The 17,962-nt window shown below is 39.5% G+C and overlaps 2 pseudogenes; one reads left to right on the plus strand and one right to left on the minus strand.

The window, feature by feature from the left end:
• Positions 1 to 245: 245 nt before the first annotated feature.
• On the minus strand, positions 246 to 1,073 carry LOC131481305 (voltage-dependent anion-selective channel protein 1-like; annotated as a pseudogene).
• Positions 1,074 to 3,894: 2,821 nt separating this feature from the next.
• Positions 3,895 to 15,170, plus strand: LOC131481306 (large ribosomal subunit protein eL39-like; annotated as a pseudogene).
• Positions 15,171 to 17,962: the final 2,792 nt, after the last annotated feature.

Genomic DNA, 17,962 nt, shown 5'->3' on the forward strand with positions numbered 1-17,962 from the left:
TCTGGCATCTCTAGAAAGCTCACTGATTTCCCTCAAAGCTGCAGCTGCAAAGACCTTTCGTTAGAATTGGCTGTCTTCTGTAGCTCTATAGAAGCAACATCTGCAAGCTGAGTCCTCTTTAACAGGGCAAAGGGAATGTGATCCTGAGCAACTCTCGCAGCCTGGACATACACCGTTAAAGGGTACGCTAAATTCTGTGCTATACTGCACAGAAGTTTAAAATTAAACGCTTGTTCGGTTTTCATTTACGCTTGAAATTCCAATCTTGGACCAAGCTTGTGGCCACCAGTGCTGTTGTTCTTGCTATCCAGCAAAACTGACAGCATCAGTTTGACACCTGGCTTTAGGAACTGAATGTATCCTTATGCTACTAGGCTGGAATTGTTCACTTAGCTGCAAACCAGGCTTCAGGATTAATTTCATATTTGGCTGCTATTCTGAAGTAAGTAGTATTGTTTCCTGCTGTAAAGCCAATACAGTCCATGGTCTCCAACTTCTTGTTCCCTTTCTGGCATATGAAGCTACCAAATTCTGCTTGGTAGTTGGTGGGAGACCCAGATGAACTTCTTGGCTCCTGTTCCAACTGCAGCTGTTGGGAGCATTTGAACAGTGAACTGCAGGCTGAAAAACCTGTCCATGCTACCCAAAACAATATTAGCGTTGAAGCTGGAGTTTATCAGTCTTACAGCCAACTATAAAGTGGCTTTGCAGTGTCAGAGTTCATCTGGAAGCCAACTACCTTGCCCTCCTAACCCAATACCACACTAAATGGCCTGCCATGTCAAAATCCACATCACAACCCAAGTGGATATGCTCCCACTTGTCTCTATCTTGATTTCAGCACTTTCTCCCTAATGTTGAGTAAGAAGGGTGAGTGGAAAGCCAGCTTCAGTCCAGGTTCAAGTTGTTCTTCACTGGTAATCTTGATGTCTTGTGTGTTGCCAGTGTTTCATTTAAACATCAAATCACACATTGGTCCATTCGTAGTTCTTTTCCAAACCTCCTGTCACTTTGGTGGTCTCAGTGTTGACTAAATCCAAGTCTGTATATTCCAGTACATCCTCAGAGTTCATGTTCAGATCAACATTTTTCTGACTCTTTATTCACTAAACAGTGACCTAGACATACACTCAAAAGCAGTACAGAGATAGTCCCCATTCCTGTTATAGCTACCATAAACTCCTTCGTGTGTATATACCTTATTCTGTCAATCCCCTAAAGATGGAACACTTGGGCATTGGGTTGTTTATTGGAGACCTAAAATGTTTTTTAAAAAATGGTATGATTAGATTTATACCTCAAAAGGTCAGTCTGGGTGATATGTGGAAAATGGATCGTGAGGGGATAAAAGTGGAAGCAGGAGGGTGAGGCAATGTTAATTATCCACTAAGAGATAATGGTTGGACTCAGTGTTGTGGCTCAACAGATTACGTGGCCACCTGTCATGCTAGCATTCTGTGTGAGCACCAATTTGAGTCCCAATGGCTCTATTTCTGATCCAGCTCCTTGCTAATATGCCTGGGCCCAAGTACTTGGGTCCTTGCCATGCACATGGGAGACCTGGATGGAGTTCTTGGCTCCTGGCTTCAGGGCAGGCTTGGGGAGTCAACCAGTGGATAAAAGATTTCTCTTCTCTCTTTCTTTCTGCCTTTCCAAATCAATCAATCAATCAGTCAACAAATAATCACCTCTTTAAATAAAACCAAAGAGACGATGGTTATTTGAACCACTAAGGTAATAGTAACAGGGACCGAGAAAATGAATGGATTCTGGATTGTGTTGGTGGAAGAAACTTCTACAGTATTTTTTGATGGGTTGGATATGCGAAGATGGAATAAGCAAAATACAGAAGAGACTACCTAATCTGGAGGCTTCATAAATTAGGTGGATGATGAGACTATAGATGGAGAAGACCAGAGAAGTGAGTTCTAGTTGTTCTGTTTTTATGATAATTTTTATGAATTGCCTTTTACATGCAGAAGGATATTAACATCCAGGAAGATATGTCAATATAAATATGAATTTGGAGGTTGCTGGAGATATTACCAATTAGGGTAGAAATTTTCACAAAAACCATTATTATATAAATGACACATACAGCTGGGGTTTGAAGGAACTTAATCTTGGGATCGCTGTGGTGGAAACCAAGGAAATGCTGGCCCAGACAGACAAAGCAAGAGGAGCTGACAAAGAAGCACAAGAGGGCAGTCCCCAAGCAGGAAAATGTGGCAGCTGAATGCAGGAGAAAGTGTCTTAAGGGGAAGACTCTCCAGCCTTGTTAGTGAAATCAAACAGGAGATCTGGGCTGAGTTCCTGGCCACCAGCCCCGGCCTTGACCAGCTCTGTGGCTTCTGTGGACTTTAGGAGGGTGAACCAGCAGTTATGAGATTTCTCTCTCACTCTTGCTTCTCTGTGTCTCAAATAAAATAAATGAGTAAAACACTTCAATGAGAAAAAATGAATAATAAATTACATATGTGTGTATATATATGTATATATATATAGTGCTGTAAAATAGAAAATATGATTATTGGTATAACTGTTAAATGAGCAAATTTTAAAACATAATCAAATTAATAAGCATAATTAAAGTCTCCCAGTGAGAGTGAGTTGTTTTCTGAAATAACTTGAAACATGAGCTCATCTTTCTTGTCAAGTAATAACTCTGCCATGAAACACTATGTATAATATAAATGTCCTATTAGGGATTGACGAGTATTTATAATCCAGGTTAGGGTTTGCACTTTCAAATTATCACATAAAAAAACTTTCATGTTGGTTTCTGAATAATTCTTACTTAAATTTATTTAAGTCCATCAATCAACTAAAATGTTGGGTGGAAATTAAACTATAATACACAGGATGGTACATTGGGAAAAGAGCTGATACAGTTCGCTATCTTAAACTTTGTTAATTTGAAAAGTTTTGATCCTCCTGCTTCAAATTATGTTTCCAAATAAATAATAAGTTAGCAAAATGTTTGTCAGGCCAAACCCTGATCCAGATTGTCTCGGTGTGAGGCAAACAGTGGCCAGCGGCCAAGGACGCAGCGTGCTCCCCAGCTGAAACCAGAGCTGGGCTCCTGGGAGACCAAAGAAGCCTAAACAAACATCTGGGCCCTTCTTGCTGCTGACTATTTCCAGTTTCTCTGACAGTCTTCTCTGGATTTCTACATAAAAACAAAATGCAATGCACGCTTCACCTCGAAGAGACGAGAACATTCAGAATGTAGCTCCACTCTGGTTTTGGTAATGATGCTTCTTTTTGGTTGTCAGTCAGTTATCTTTTGTCTCCGCAGTCCTTCCAACTTCTTTCTTTTTACTTTTCCTCTTTGCAATTTGACTTTTTATTACATGATAAAGGACTATTTTATGCATTACCAGTTAATGGGAAATCTGAGAATAGGATAATCCACCTGTCACAATAATAACTAGAGTGTCTGGATAACCAGCAAAGTAATATAATAAACTGATTCGTGATCTAGAGCTAGACACTGGCCCTCCGACAGTGATGGCCTACCCGGCTCCCCAGGTGGGCTTGCTTTGCTCAACACAGTGTTCTTGTGAAAAACTAAACACAAGAGGCGAGCATTTGGCAATGGCAGTTAAGATATAGCCTGGGACATTCATATCCTCTGTTGGAGTGCCTAGGTTTCACTTCTGCCTCTGCTTTCAATTCCAGCTTCCTGCTAATGCACACCTTAAGAGGCAGCAGACTTAAATGGTTGTTACCCTGCTACCCACGTGCAAAACCTGTGTTGAATTTCTGCCTCCTAAATCTAGTCTGATCCAGCACCAAGGTTGCAGGCATTTGGGAGTGAATCAGTGGATGGCGGCTCTCGCCCTCTCTCTCTTTACCTTTAACAAAAAAGGATACGAATGATTTAAACCGTGAATGGCATCAAATGCGATCTACTTTTTCCAAGAGATGCCAGGTCAAACTGCCAAACTCACCCATTTTCCTGTTTTACCTGTGAGTCAGCTAAATTGGTGCCTGGTTAAAATCGCATGGAGAGAATCCAAGTACCTATGAAACTGTGTCACATAATACAATGTAATTAATGAATTAAAAATAATAAATAATAAAACAAAACAAAACAAAACAAAAACAAAAAAAACCCAAAAAAACAAAACAAAACAAAAAATCGCATGGAGAAAGAACCACCTCTAATAGTCTTTCCTAAATGTGTCAGTGTCACAGGAGTACTGTCGTGTGGCGTGGGACTGTGTCTGTTTACAGAACAAGTATGGTAGCTCTGGAGGTATTCTTGGGCCACATGGAGAAAAGTATCACCAGAAAGATTTTCTGGATACTTGTTTATTTGTTTATGTGTCTGATGAAAAAATCCAACAATATAATTTCCACACTGCAATTGTATAATAAAGTGAAAGAATAAGGATGCTGCAACTTATTAATTCATCAGTTCTCTTCTTTCAAATACTCAAAGTCATTATGGAAGAAAATGTAAAGTATCTTAAAGTGAATTTTATGTAAAAAGTATCAATTAGAACATCTTGCTCACATAAAGTAAACATTACTAAATGTGAAAGCCATGTGCTTTTCCAGCTCCTTTAAAAGGGACATATTAATTTTTAGTTTAATTTCTTAGAAATCTATGTAATGGAAAAAAAGTTTAATGGTAGAAACAGTCTTCTTAAAAAACTTTATTTGAAAGGCAGAGTTACAGAGCAGGAGAGAGAGATTTTCCTTCTACTGATTCACTCCCCAAATGGCTGTCACTTCCTACACTGGGCCAGACCAAAGCCAGGAGTCAGGAGCTTCTTTGGGTCTTTCACACGGATATAGAGACCCAAATTTTTGGGCCATTATCTGCTTCTTTCCTAGATACATTAGTAAGGACCTGGTCAAAAGTCTAGCAGATAAGAGATGAACCAGTGCCCACATGGGATGCCTCCATCACAAGTGATAGCTGTACTTGTTATGCCACACACTGGTTCGAGAATTAATCTTTAAAAAAAAATGCAAATTCTCTGTGAAACAAAGGCAGTAGTTCTGAATTAAACAAAATAGTATCACTCTTTTTTTTTAAGGATTTGTTTTCTATTTTCATTGGAAAGGTAGCTTCAAAGAGGAGAGTCAGAGAGAAAAAAAACTTTCATATTTGGTTTACTCCCCAAATGGCCATAAGAGCCAGAGTTGAATTCATCTGAAGCCAGGAGCCAGGAGCTTCTTCTGGGTCTCCCACGTGGGCATAGGGTTCCCAAGGCTTTGAGCCATCCTCTGCTGCTTTCCCAGGCCATAAGCAGGGAGCTGGAAGGGAAGTGGAGCAATTGGACATGAACCAGCACCTATATGGGATGCCGTGTCTTAAGAGCAAGGATTTACCACTAGGCTATTGTGTTGGGCCCTTCCTTTTCTATTTTTGTGCAAAATGCTAAATTCAGTAAAGAAGTAGAGGCCATTTCAGAAGAGAAGGTGCAGCTGTTTCAGTGTGATGCTACCTTCACATCCTCTGATGTGTGGTTACATGGACTGTGCACAGCCCATCACATTTTTCACTCTATTTTCTTAAACTTCATGTTTTAGCTGTTACATCAAAATTTTATACATGTATATGGGGTATGATGTGATTTTTGCTTTATCAATATACTCTATACTGCCAATGAAAGTAAATGTAAACGTCTCTGAAAACATGTATGGTTTCTTCATGCTGAAAACATTCCAAATCCTTTCTTCTAGCTTTTCTTAGAAAAACTTGGTGTATTGTCATTATCTGTACTCAGTCTATTGTACAATAGAACATCAGAGCTTCTAACTGTAGTTTCGTACCTCTTGACTTTTCCTCCTTCCACTTTCAACTTGTGTGAGCTCAACATTTTTGGACTCCGGATTTGAGGAGGATTATGTAGCCCTTGCCCTTCTGTGCCTGGCTAACTGCACTTCACACAGTGGCCTCCTGTTGCATTTGTGTTGCTGCAAACAACAAGACTTAATCCTGTTATGAATGAATAAAATTTCATTGTGTCAATACACTACATAATTTTTATCCATGCATCAGTTGATAGACATTTAGGTGTTTCTATTTCTGGACTATTGCAAGTAGTGCTGCAGTAATATTTTTAATTAAAAAAAGTTTTCTCCTTGATTTTATATGTCTAAGAAAACATACAATCTGTAAAAATAGAAAATGCAAAGTGTAACTTCGCCCCTTCACAGAGAACTTTTAATAAAATTTAAAATAATATGAAAGATACTAAGATTGTTACACAAATACAAGCATAATATAAAATATTTATGAACAATTATAAACATTTAGAAGCTGAAGAAATGTTTGTGTAGCACACTACTGTTAAACAAATTAATAAAACAAATTTCACAGAACAGTATAGAATAGGAAGGAAAAATTTTCTCTCAAATCAGTTCAAATAGGTGACTGTTTTTCTTCTCTGTTCTTAAAAATCAGTCCAGGGATTGGCATAACTACTTTAAATAGCAAACTTAATACTATATTCTTCTTTCTTTCAATGTAGGTATAGCTCGTAAACAGTAAGTCAGCTCAAGCAAATTTTCCATCTATCTGTGGCCATGTATCTGTCCACTGTGAGCTAAAGGAAGCTATGGGGTTCTTTCTAACTTCTTCCAGTCAGTATTATTTCCCCAAAGATAATCACTTTTCTCATTATAATCAACATAGCTGAGTTTTGCATGTATTGCCTGACACATAAACAGAAACATCACTGTATCCTTTCAGTCTGGTTTCTTTGGCTCAATATTACTTATGTGAAATCCATCCTTTTTTTAATATTTGTGCCTTATATTTTCATTTTAGAGTTGATTTCTATCACATGACTATTTCACCATTATTAGATTGTTGATGTACATACTTGAATTATTACTTGAATTATTACCAGGTGCTTTTTTATTGTTATATATAATACTGCTCTAACTATTCTTGCTTGTGTTATTCTGTCTCTCTCTCTCAGATATGTGATGAAGTATTCGGTTTATCAATTTTTTTTTTACTCTATATAAGAAATCTTTACCTCCAAAATCATGCAAGCAGTCTCTGGTGTTTGCTTGTAGAAGACTAGTTGCGTTACCTTTCACATTTGTGTTCATGATCTCTTTTGAATTAATTTTTGTATACCATGTGGAATAGAGGTCAACATTTCTATTTTTCCTTCTAAGTGTATATCCACTTGATTCAGCATCATTTATATCTTTTTCTTTACTGAGTTGTAAAATTTTCCATATCATATCTACAGTCATGCTGGGAGTATATACATATATAACACACATGTTGCTAATATCTCAATTGCAATCCGTTTTCTATTTGATTAATTTATACAATATTATCACTATCCTAGGCACCATAGGTTTATAACTATTGGCATTTTGAAGTTCAAGCTTCCTAATGTGTTTCTTAAGATTGTCTCAGCTATTTATGTCCTCTATGTTCCATGTAAATTTTAGAATCACCTCATCAATCTTTACATATAATTTGCTTGAATTATGCTTGGGATTAGGCTGAATTTATAGACCAATCTGGGAAGAACTAATATCTTAATCAGTGAATGTGATAGTATTATGCCATCTGTTTTTTCTGAAATTAAAATTTATTCTGTATTTTAAACAGAATATCACCTAGGTAAATTCTCTTATATAAACTAATAATATGATTGTGGTTTGGACTTCCGTTGTGCACATCATGTTATCTACATCATGCTGTTTACAAATAATGATAGCATTAAGAACTATGCAAGATACAGGTGTAGGCCTGACTTCCTAGAAAAATCATCAAAAGCAAAAGCAGCCAAGACCAAAATACACAAATGGGACTGTATCAAACTAAGAAGCATCTGAACAGCACAGGAAACAATCAACAAAGTAAAAAAGCAATCCACAGAATGGGAGAAAATCTTTGCACACTACACAGAAGACAAGGGGTTAATCTTTAGAGTATATAAAGAACTCCAAAACAACCAAAACAATAAAACAAACAAACCAGTCAAGAAATGGGCACTGGAGATGGGCAGACACTTTATAAAGCAACAAATTCAAATGGCTAACAAACACATGAAAAAATGTTCAAGTTCCCTGATAATAAGGGAAATCCAAATAAAAACATCATTGAGGTACCACCTAAGGCCAGTAAGAATGGCCCACAAACAGAAAACCACCAACAACACTTGCTGGTGAGGAAAAGAGAACGCTACTCCACTGCTGGTAGGACTGCAGGCCGGTGCAGCCTCTATGAAAATCAATATGGAGAATACTCAGACAACTGAAAATCTGCATTCCATATGACCCAGCAATACCACTTCTAGGAATATATCCAAAACACCTGTTACACGAGAGAGCAACATGCACCCCTATGTTCATAGCAGCACAATCAATAATTGCAAAAACTTGGAAGCAACCGAAAGAAGACTAATAGAAGCAACCAACAGAAGACTAGATAAAGAAACTATGGTTCATCTACTCTATGGAATACTATTCAGCCAAAAAAAAAAAATCGAAATGCATTTCTTTGTGGCCAAATGGGCTCAACTATTATACTGAGGGAAATGAGCCAATCCCAGAAGGTCAGATATCATATGTTTGCCATAATGTAAGATAAAGTGGTGTCAAATCTAAAAATAGTACCTGTAAATTGTATATTATTGCATCTTCAAACTGTCTGTACCACATGCATTAAGATATTGTGATATAACCTGTAAATCAATAATTAATTAGATGATTTGCATATGATCACCTGAGATTGTTAATATCCCTTTAATCATTGTTAGTACTATTACCCAGGGGTAACGATGATCTAGTCTGTACTGTACTCCCATTTGAACCACACGGGTCATGCACTAGCATTAATTTCTACAGGAAGATACTGGACACTTTTGCTGCACCCCACCATCACACTGATACCCCTGCTATGAGTTCGACAACACTGTGGGAATGAAACATCACTATTTCAATTTACTTAATTTTTTTTCTTTTTTCCTTTCCTTCTTTTTTCCCTCTCAACTCGAGGGGTTCTGTACCCAAGGGAAGGTATAAGCGAAGCACAATGGGAATAAATATGTCCATAGGCAAAAACAGAGAGAAGTATATCCCTGTACTTGCAATACAAGGATGGACTCACAGTGAAACAACAAATAAGTTCCTACATCGTTGGGAGACACCTCAATGGCAGTATGACAGCCTTCTGAGGGTACTTGGAAGACGCCTAGTGAAAGACTGGAGAGAACAAATGGGGGAGGGGGAGGGGAACCCCAATGCCGATGAAACTGTGTCATAAAACAAGATAAAAAAAGTGAAATAGGGCCCAATGTGGTAGCTCAGCAGCTAAAGTCCTCGCCTTGAATGCACCGGGATCCCATATGTGTGCCCATATACGTATCCTAGCGGCCCTGCTTCCCATCCAGCTCCCTGCTTGTGGCCTGGGAAAACAGTCAAAGGTGGCCCAAAGTCTTGGGCCTCTGCATTCACATGGGAGACCCAGAAGAAGCTCTGGGATCTTGGCTTCTGACTGGCTCAACTCCAGTCATTTTGGCCGCTTGGGGAGTAACTCATTGGAGGGAAGATCTTCCTCTCTGTTTCTCCTCCTCTTTATATACCTGACTTTCCAATAAAAAAATAAATAATACATATTAAAAATAAAACAACTGTACAGCAGCTGTTTTCACATGTTCCTTCTATCACTCTTATATAAATACAAAAAAAAAAAAATCTAAGTCTCCACAGAATTACTATAGACACCAGGAATTACAAGAAACCTTTAACTCCATAACTTTCCAGGAACCCAGAGACCAGTAAAAGAGAAACAATCAAAGCAACAATAGGCAATGTGACAGGTTTACAGTTGGTGACTGGACTGGGAAGGACAACTTTGATGGAAAAGGCAGCAAGAGGATGAGCTGAGGTGCCAGCAGGACATCCATGTCCCATATCAGAGTGCTTGGCTGAGTTCTCCTGATTCCAGATTCCTGCTAAGTCCACCCTGGGAGACAGCAGTGATGGTTCTAGTAGTTGGGTACTCATCACCCATGTGGAAGACCTACATAGAGTTCTCAGGTCCCTGCTCTGCCCTCAGCCCCATCATGGCTGGTACAGGGAATAGAGGGAGTGAACCAGCAGGTAGACTCAGTCTCTGTGTCTCTCTACCTCTGTAAATGTATAAATAAGGCAGGAAATAACTGTTGGGATAAATACCCATTTGCTACATGGGCTTTTAAAGATGTGTTTTTGAGTTTACTGTGTATGTTAAAAACATGAATCAACATATCAAATCCATGACTTTGCAGAAATTGACAGTAAAGGATCCACCTTAGGCAGGCTAACCTATGGTAAGTCTTAGACATTTTCACAAATGCTTCAAGCCCGCAGCTCCACATTTGGAGAAACTCAAAAGAGGAAGACAGCAGTAGTGCTAATGGGCTTGAATAAATCAAGAAATATTTCAAGTGGGACAGGTATCTGCCTTTGTACTTCCGAATTTTATTTCCCCACTTACTGTGTATCCGTGGATATTCAAGCAATTTGGAGCTGCTCTTGAACCCAAACGTTAGAACAAGAAGCTTTTGGAAGGCTACTACAAAGGGGCCACCCAGAAGGGGTTAGAAGGGCAGGGGGACTTCCAAGGAGGGGAGTTTGGTGGAAGGTCTCCCCTGGCTAGTTGTGAGGTGTGGTGTGAACTCTCAGGGCCAGAGAGGTTGGAAGGGCAGGAACAGCCTGGGTTTCCAGCTGCAAAGCTGTAACTTATCAATGGCAGCAGACTACAGTGAAATTCCACGGGATATGCAAAGCAGACAGGCCTTAAATGGCTTAAAACATAAAGTTGCTTATTTTAATAATAAAATAAATAACTAGATGTATAACAATCTGAGTTTGGCACCAGCAGGCTTTGCACTAATGAGTCTCAGCCTGTGTAGTGAATACATAAATAACTTAGGGGCCAATACACAGAGACCATCCTGGGGCTTATTTATGTAGCAGTATTTTTTCCATTGCATTCTTGGATCCTATAGTTTGTGAATATGGTTTTCAACAATGTCTTTAAGTTAAAAAAAATCAGAACAAAACAGGCTCCCTTTTGAAGTTGTGTTTCTTTTCTTTTAGTTTAATTCAGACGTAAGTGCAAACACTGCAATTTCATTTGGCTTCACAACAAGTTACATTGCGTTTAGATTCAGGAAGTACTCTGGGAGTTAAGAGAACTGACTGGACTTGCAGCTGAACCTGAAGTTGTAGCTGGCACCTGGGTTTCCTGAAAGTGTTTCAATGGTGTCTCTGATGGCAGGAGCAGGATGAAGCCAGGCTCATTAACTCTGATAGGATGAAGCATGGAGGAAACAGGACTTCAGTGTAGACCAAGGACCCTCCACCGTGGGAATGAGGACACTAAAGCGAGTGAGGAGCACTGCATGCTGGGAGTTGTTAGTAACTATAGCCATCACGTTGCAAAGCAATTCTCCTGAACTTCGTCCTCCCATCTCACATTCTGTGCCCTTTCATGTGTATCTCCAAATGCCCTGCATATCCCTCTAACCCTTCAACTCCTAGAAACCACCATTCTACTCTGACTTAATTTTTTAGGTTCCACATAAAAATGAAATCATGTAGTGTTTGCTTTTCTGTCTCTGGCTCGTTTCACTTAGCATGGTTGTTGCCAATGGTGTCCTTTCCTTCTTTTAAAAGGAGGAGTGATAGGACTGGCATTGTGGTGCAGTGGGTAAAGCTACTGCATGCAGCACTAGATCCCATATCAGAGCACCAGTTTGAGTCTGGGCTGTTCTGCACTTGATGCAGCTCCCTGCTAATGTGCTTAGGGGATGAGTGGGAGACGGCACAGCCCTGCCATTCACATGGGAGACCCGGTTTGAGTTACAGGCTCCCAACTTGGGCCTGATCCAACGACAGCCATTATAGCCATCTGGGGAGTTGAATCAGTGCGTGGGAGAGCTCTTTCTCTCTTTCCCTCTTGCTCTCAGTTTACCTTCAAAATAAATAAAACAAATATATATATATATATAAAATATATATATATATATAAAATATATATAAATATATATAAATATAAATATATATATAATATATATAAATATATAAATATATAAAATATATATTTTAAAATATATTTAAAATATATTAAAAGCCCAAATTATAGGTTTTTGTGCATACATTCTGTTTTCCTCATCCATGGATACGTAAGTTGATTCCACGTCTTGGCTAATGTGAAAAGTTCTGCAGTAAACACAGGGGTGTAGACATCTTTTTGAGATAGTGATTTTACTTATTTTGGATATATATCCAAAAGTAAAACTGCTGGACCATGTGGTAGAGTCATTCTCAATTTTCTGAGGAATCTCATTCCACATTCCCACAGTGGCTGTGCTGACATCCACACATGCCAGCATTCCCTTTTGCCCACCTCCGCCCTGACATGAGTTACTCTTGTCTGTTGGATACCAGGCATTCTAAACACTATGAGCTGACACCTCATTTCCCTGATAGTGACTGTTGGCCATTTGTATGTCTTCTGTTGAAAACTGTTCCTGTTGGGTTTTCACTTGGGTTATTTGTTTTCTTACTCTAGTTATTCAGGTTCCTTATAAATTTTGTATATTAATTCTGTCAAATGTATGGATTGCAGATATTTTCTGCATTCTCTAGCTTCTCTCTTCTTTCTGTGGTTTGCTTCCTTTGTTGTTCAGGAGCTTCTTCATTTGATATAATCCCATTTGTCCATTTTTGCTTTTGTTATCTATGCTTTTGAGGTCTTATAAAAAAAAATCTCTGCCTAGCTGAATGTTGCAGAACTTTTCTCCATGCTTTATTTTAGAAGTTTTGCATTTTCGGGTCTAATAGGCAAGTCTTTCATCCATTTAGACATCTTTTTTTTCTTTTTCTTTTTGCATTTTTTTTATTATGTTGCATTATGTGACACAGTTTCATAGGCTCTGGGATTCCCCCATCTCCCCCATGCCCTCCCCCCCCCCATGGTGGATTCCTCCACCTTGTTACAGTATTACAGTTCAAATTAAGTCGAGATTCTTTCGTTGCAAACGTATACCAAACATAGAGTCCAGCATCTTATTGTCCAGATAAATTCAACAGTTTCTTGGGGAGATCATCTCTGGTCTGAAGGCAGAGTTGGCACAATATCATCCCGATCAAGTAGAAGCCCCAGCACAACATCAACAAGTTACAACATTATGGTATTAATTGACATGGTATTGAGTAACCAATATATTAAAAAATGCAAGTTCTTAACCACAATGACCACCTCATTGACCCTTCAGTTTTTGTTTGTACACAGAATCGGCTGCTATACATCTTAAAGTGGCTATAGGATACTATTCAGCTGTCTCTTGTCTGTTTTCATTTTAGTATTTAGCAGTTTATTGTGTTGACGCATAGTTTTGCTGAACTTGATAGATTTTAGGATAGTCTAAACTGGCTTATAAATCTAACAAGGCCTTTGTCAACAGTTGAAGTGCAGAACAGTTTTAGGAGGGGTGTGCAGAGAAATCTTCCATCCCCTAGTGAGGGGTAACTAATCTGTGTGTCCTACCTAGTAAGGTATATGTTGATCCACGCTGATCGTTTCCTGTTTGGTTCTAAACGGCGGGGAGGGGGGCTCCACAGCAATCCTGATGGTCACTGCAAGCGAGGGTGGGGATCCAAAGTTGGAATTAGACATCTTTTTTAAAAAAAAATAATAATGTTGAGAGGTAAGAGATTAATTTCATTATTCTGCTTGTGGATATTGAATTTCCCCAACACCATTTGTTGAAAAGACTGTCCTTTTTCTATCATGTGTTCTGGAAACCTTTGATGAAGATAAGTTGATCATAAGTGCATGGATTTATTTCTGAACCCTTTGCTGAATCCCACAACTATTTTCTCATTAGCTTATTTTTAGATCTAATCTGTTTTTCTATATTAGTTGTTTTTTGTTGTTGAGTTTTTTGTCGCAGATATGTTATTTTTTACTTAATTTATTTGTTTAGAAGAGAGAGAGAGAGACAGAGAAATGTCTTCCATCCACTGATTCACTGGCCACAACAGCAGGAGCTTGAAACTTCTGCAGTGAAATTCCATGGGATATGCACATGGGCGTCAGGGGCCCAAGCAGTTAGGCCACTTTCCGTTGCTTTGCCTGGCTCATAAGTAAGGAGCCGGACTGCAAGTGGAGCAGCCAGGACTTGGTGCACATGTTGATGTCGGTGCTGCATGTGGTGGCTTTACCTGATAAGCTGCAGCACTGCCCCTCCCACAGACTATTAGGCAACTTTTTCCTTTACTGAGTCAATCTAATATCAAAAATCTACATTCAACACAATTTCTTCAGCCCTGCTTAGGTTGCCCTAATCCTCATGGGTGGTAGAGTGAGGGATTATTACCATTGAAACAAATGACTTTAGTTATCCAACTATTTTTACTATGCTTTATAAAATTTCATAATATTTTCTGTGCCAAAAATGCCACAGGATGTCTTTTAAACTTTAAGCATCATTAGGAAAGAAATAGGATTTATGCCCAAAGCCTCATTAGTAAAGTATAAGCTTAGAAATTATTTCCATAGAAATAATTATATGGTAGCACATTTTAAAAATAGCTACATGAAATAACTAAGATCACAACACCAATCATTCAAAGTGTAGGCTATCTCAGGGTTAGGTATTCACTTTGTAAGACATGTGTGTGATAAGGCATCGCTAAGGAGATGCTCAGAAATAACAGGATGACAAGGTGGTCCATTCTTTCCAGGGTTTTGGCCTCCAGCTCATAGCCCCTCAAAGTTCTGTGTTGGTTCTGCGTGTCCTGCGTGCAGTGACTATAAAGCTCACCTGTTTGGACTTGGCACAAGACAACTCTGACAAGCAGTTCTTGTTCCAGAGCTCTGCTCTAAACTGCTCACAGCTGTTTCAAGACTGCATGCATTCGACTTCTCTTTCTGCCCAATACAGCTTTCCTTTTGTTTCACAAATGTTAATCCACTCCCTTATCCTCCACTTCACCATTGTGGTCAGTGTCCCTTAATCTTTTTCATCAAGTCTTCTCCTAAGACCTTCAGAATCAAGAGATTTCTGGCCAAAACACAAAACCAAAATCATCCCACTCCCCAGTGAACTCAAAAGACAACTGGTAATAGGATCAGGTAAGACTCTAAGAGGAGACACTGGAGAAGAACCGAGCTGGGTCTATGAGGAACTGCACTTCAACAGATGGAACACATATTTTGTGCTGTATCAACGTCGCTATCTTCTTGACCATATCAAGCCACAATCGTCTGGACAGCTAGACATGCTTGATTGGGGCTGCGACTGGAATAACCACAAATATGTGAGGCCTTTTGAAAAAAAATTAATCCCTCATGAGTACCTTTCACTGAAAATTCAGTGTTAGGTCTGCTCCTGGAATAACCAGTCACTGATACTCCACTATGATTTGCAACAGAGACTTTGCCCCTATTCCACTCCCAAACACTATTATCCTTCTGTAGCAGTATTAAAAAAGGAAAGGGGATTGCAGACCAAAGATAGTGTGATATTGCTTTAAGTGCCACATTCACCTGTCAAGCCCATTAGGACACAAGCTAGGACTAGTAGGTGGCATCTGCTGAGCTTGTGACATGCCCTGTGCTCAGGGGACTCCTAGTCCAGGGATGGAAGAAGTAATCTGGAAGCTCTGCAACGTGTACTCCTGGATGCTGCTGGTCACTGCAGTTTTCTCCTGCTGTTCGCTTGAGCAAAGGTCCACTCCAAGCATTCAAACAACAGAAGTAGCATGAAGTGGGAATTTCCTTCTTTTCTCTCCTGGTCCTTTGCTAAGACAACAGTTTGCGCATCCTTGCAGCAATAGTCGAACCTTCAGATCAAATCTGCAAGCAGTATTCCATATCTGACCTTTCCTGTCCCTACATCCTTCAGGACAAGGCTCGAGCACCCCCATCAGCCAGGCTGCCGGCAAAGGGCACAGACCTGAATGGCGCATTTGCTCTGAGTTTTTCCCATGCCTCTTCCCTCATTCTCTCGCGTGACTTGAACTTCTGCATGTTTTCTGAAGCTTCCATCAGAATAGGAATGCATCAACAAGAGAGCTGAAGGACATGTTTAAAGTTCTGCCCTGTTGAATAGGATTGGAAGTAGTGGCAAGAGGACATCAAGATCCTGAAAAAATGATGTGCCCTTTTCCTTTCTCCACTCACAGGGAGTCAAAGTGGCTGCTTTTATTTTGCTAGGCCCTTGATTTATTAATGTTGCCTATTCATTAGCACGTTGACAACAGATACTCATCATAAAATACAGAAGTTGGCCTCGAAAGAATTGGGAAAATGGCATGATTTCCTGTAGAACCAGATTATTTGCCTGTGGATATTTATCTCTATTGGAGGAGTCAGAAGGCTTACCTGTCTTGCGAGAACAGAAAGGGAGACTCATTCAATTATCTCACTCTGTGGGAAGGGCCAGACAGAAAGCAGAAACTGCAGCTGGAACCTACTGGGTGGAGTTTCTGTGAGGTGCAGGGACCTAACTTGAACCTGACAGGAGGCTGGGCAGGAAGGGTGCAAGGCTGCTGGTGAGAGTCACACTGTGGCTACAATGCAAAAACTCTTTGTTATTTTTCCACGTTGAATCATTAAGATAATTCTGTTTGAAGTTGCAACTCCTGGCTTCCCTCTGGCAGGCCTGCCCTTACTTACTGAATTTGTGCCCATACCTTGTAGGTTTTCTGTGTGGCGTCTGGCTGGCTGACTCTGCGCGATGTTTTCAGAAGCTGTCAGGACATAGAGCAATGAAAGAAGCAGCTATGTTGTGAGTGAACTGGCTGCACTTCTGAGATAGCAAACAACAGGCTCATTCTGAAGATCCCACCTTTAACATGCCCGTGGGGAAGTGTGTTCTTAGGGTGCAGTTCAGGTGTTATCTCCTGGGGAACTGAGAGTTGAGTAGATCCTTTCTCAGAGTCTCCATGCGCACCCACAGCAATTCTGATACAGGAATGTGAAGGGTGTGGCGGATGAATAAGTCATGGGCTGTCTGACCACAGTCCTGCTCCTGCTCACGGGAGTTAGAAAGGAGGCTGATACAGTTGAGGGGAATGACTGTAACCCCTGGTACCTAAAGTTTTTTCAAATCAAGATGATCTGTGTTTGGGATACAGAAATCAGTTTTCACTCAGGTACCAGTGAGCATCAAAGCAGATTCCAAAAGTCTTCCAAAGATGGATCCTGAGAACTCCTCCAAAGCTAGTCACTTTAAATAGCAGCAGTCCACCTTGCCCCTTGCCTTCCTCTTTCCCACCACCCCTGCCACCGCCCCAATCTCTAGGTAACCCGTGGCTACCTTCCCAGAGGTAAAAACAGCACAGACCTCCTAGGGAAGTCGCTGTGAGCGACAGGAGAAATGACATCTGAAGACATACTGAGTGTGGCACAGCTGGCATTGGGCAGTATTAGTTAAATTGGTCTCTTCTTTACCATTGTCAAATGATGGTGTTCTGAGCCAAAAATTTGGCCAATATAATCAATATTTGAGAGGTGTTAGGGTACATGACACAAAGTTTATGGAAAAATGAATTAAAAATTTATCTTAGTGCAAAATATTAGGAAATTCATGCATGCAAAGGGTTTCAAAACCTTTTATGAAGATGAATATTATGAAAAACTAAACATTGATTTCAAAAATTTTTTGCACCAAAATATATTCCTTAATTCTCTTTTCCATAAATGTTGTTGAAGTACTCTTGTGTATGTTAAATAATCATGCCTTGCCATTCAGTCTCATCCTTTTATTGCCAAAGCATGAAAATCACATACTTGGAAAAAATGATTTTGATGTATTATGTTTAATCATTACCACCCCATCATATTCCCTCAGTGCTTTGAAAACACATGTAATGAAATATACACTTAAGATTCATATCCAAAGAAATTATATGGACACAGAGGGAGAAAAATTTATATACATATATTTATATAATGCAATTTTATTTACAA

The sequence above is a fragment of the Ochotona princeps genome, chromosome 10 (genome assembly GCF_030435755.1).
Source record: "Ochotona princeps isolate mOchPri1 chromosome 10, mOchPri1.hap1, whole genome shotgun sequence".
NCBI lineage: Eukaryota > Metazoa > Chordata > Mammalia > Lagomorpha > Ochotonidae > Ochotona > Ochotona princeps.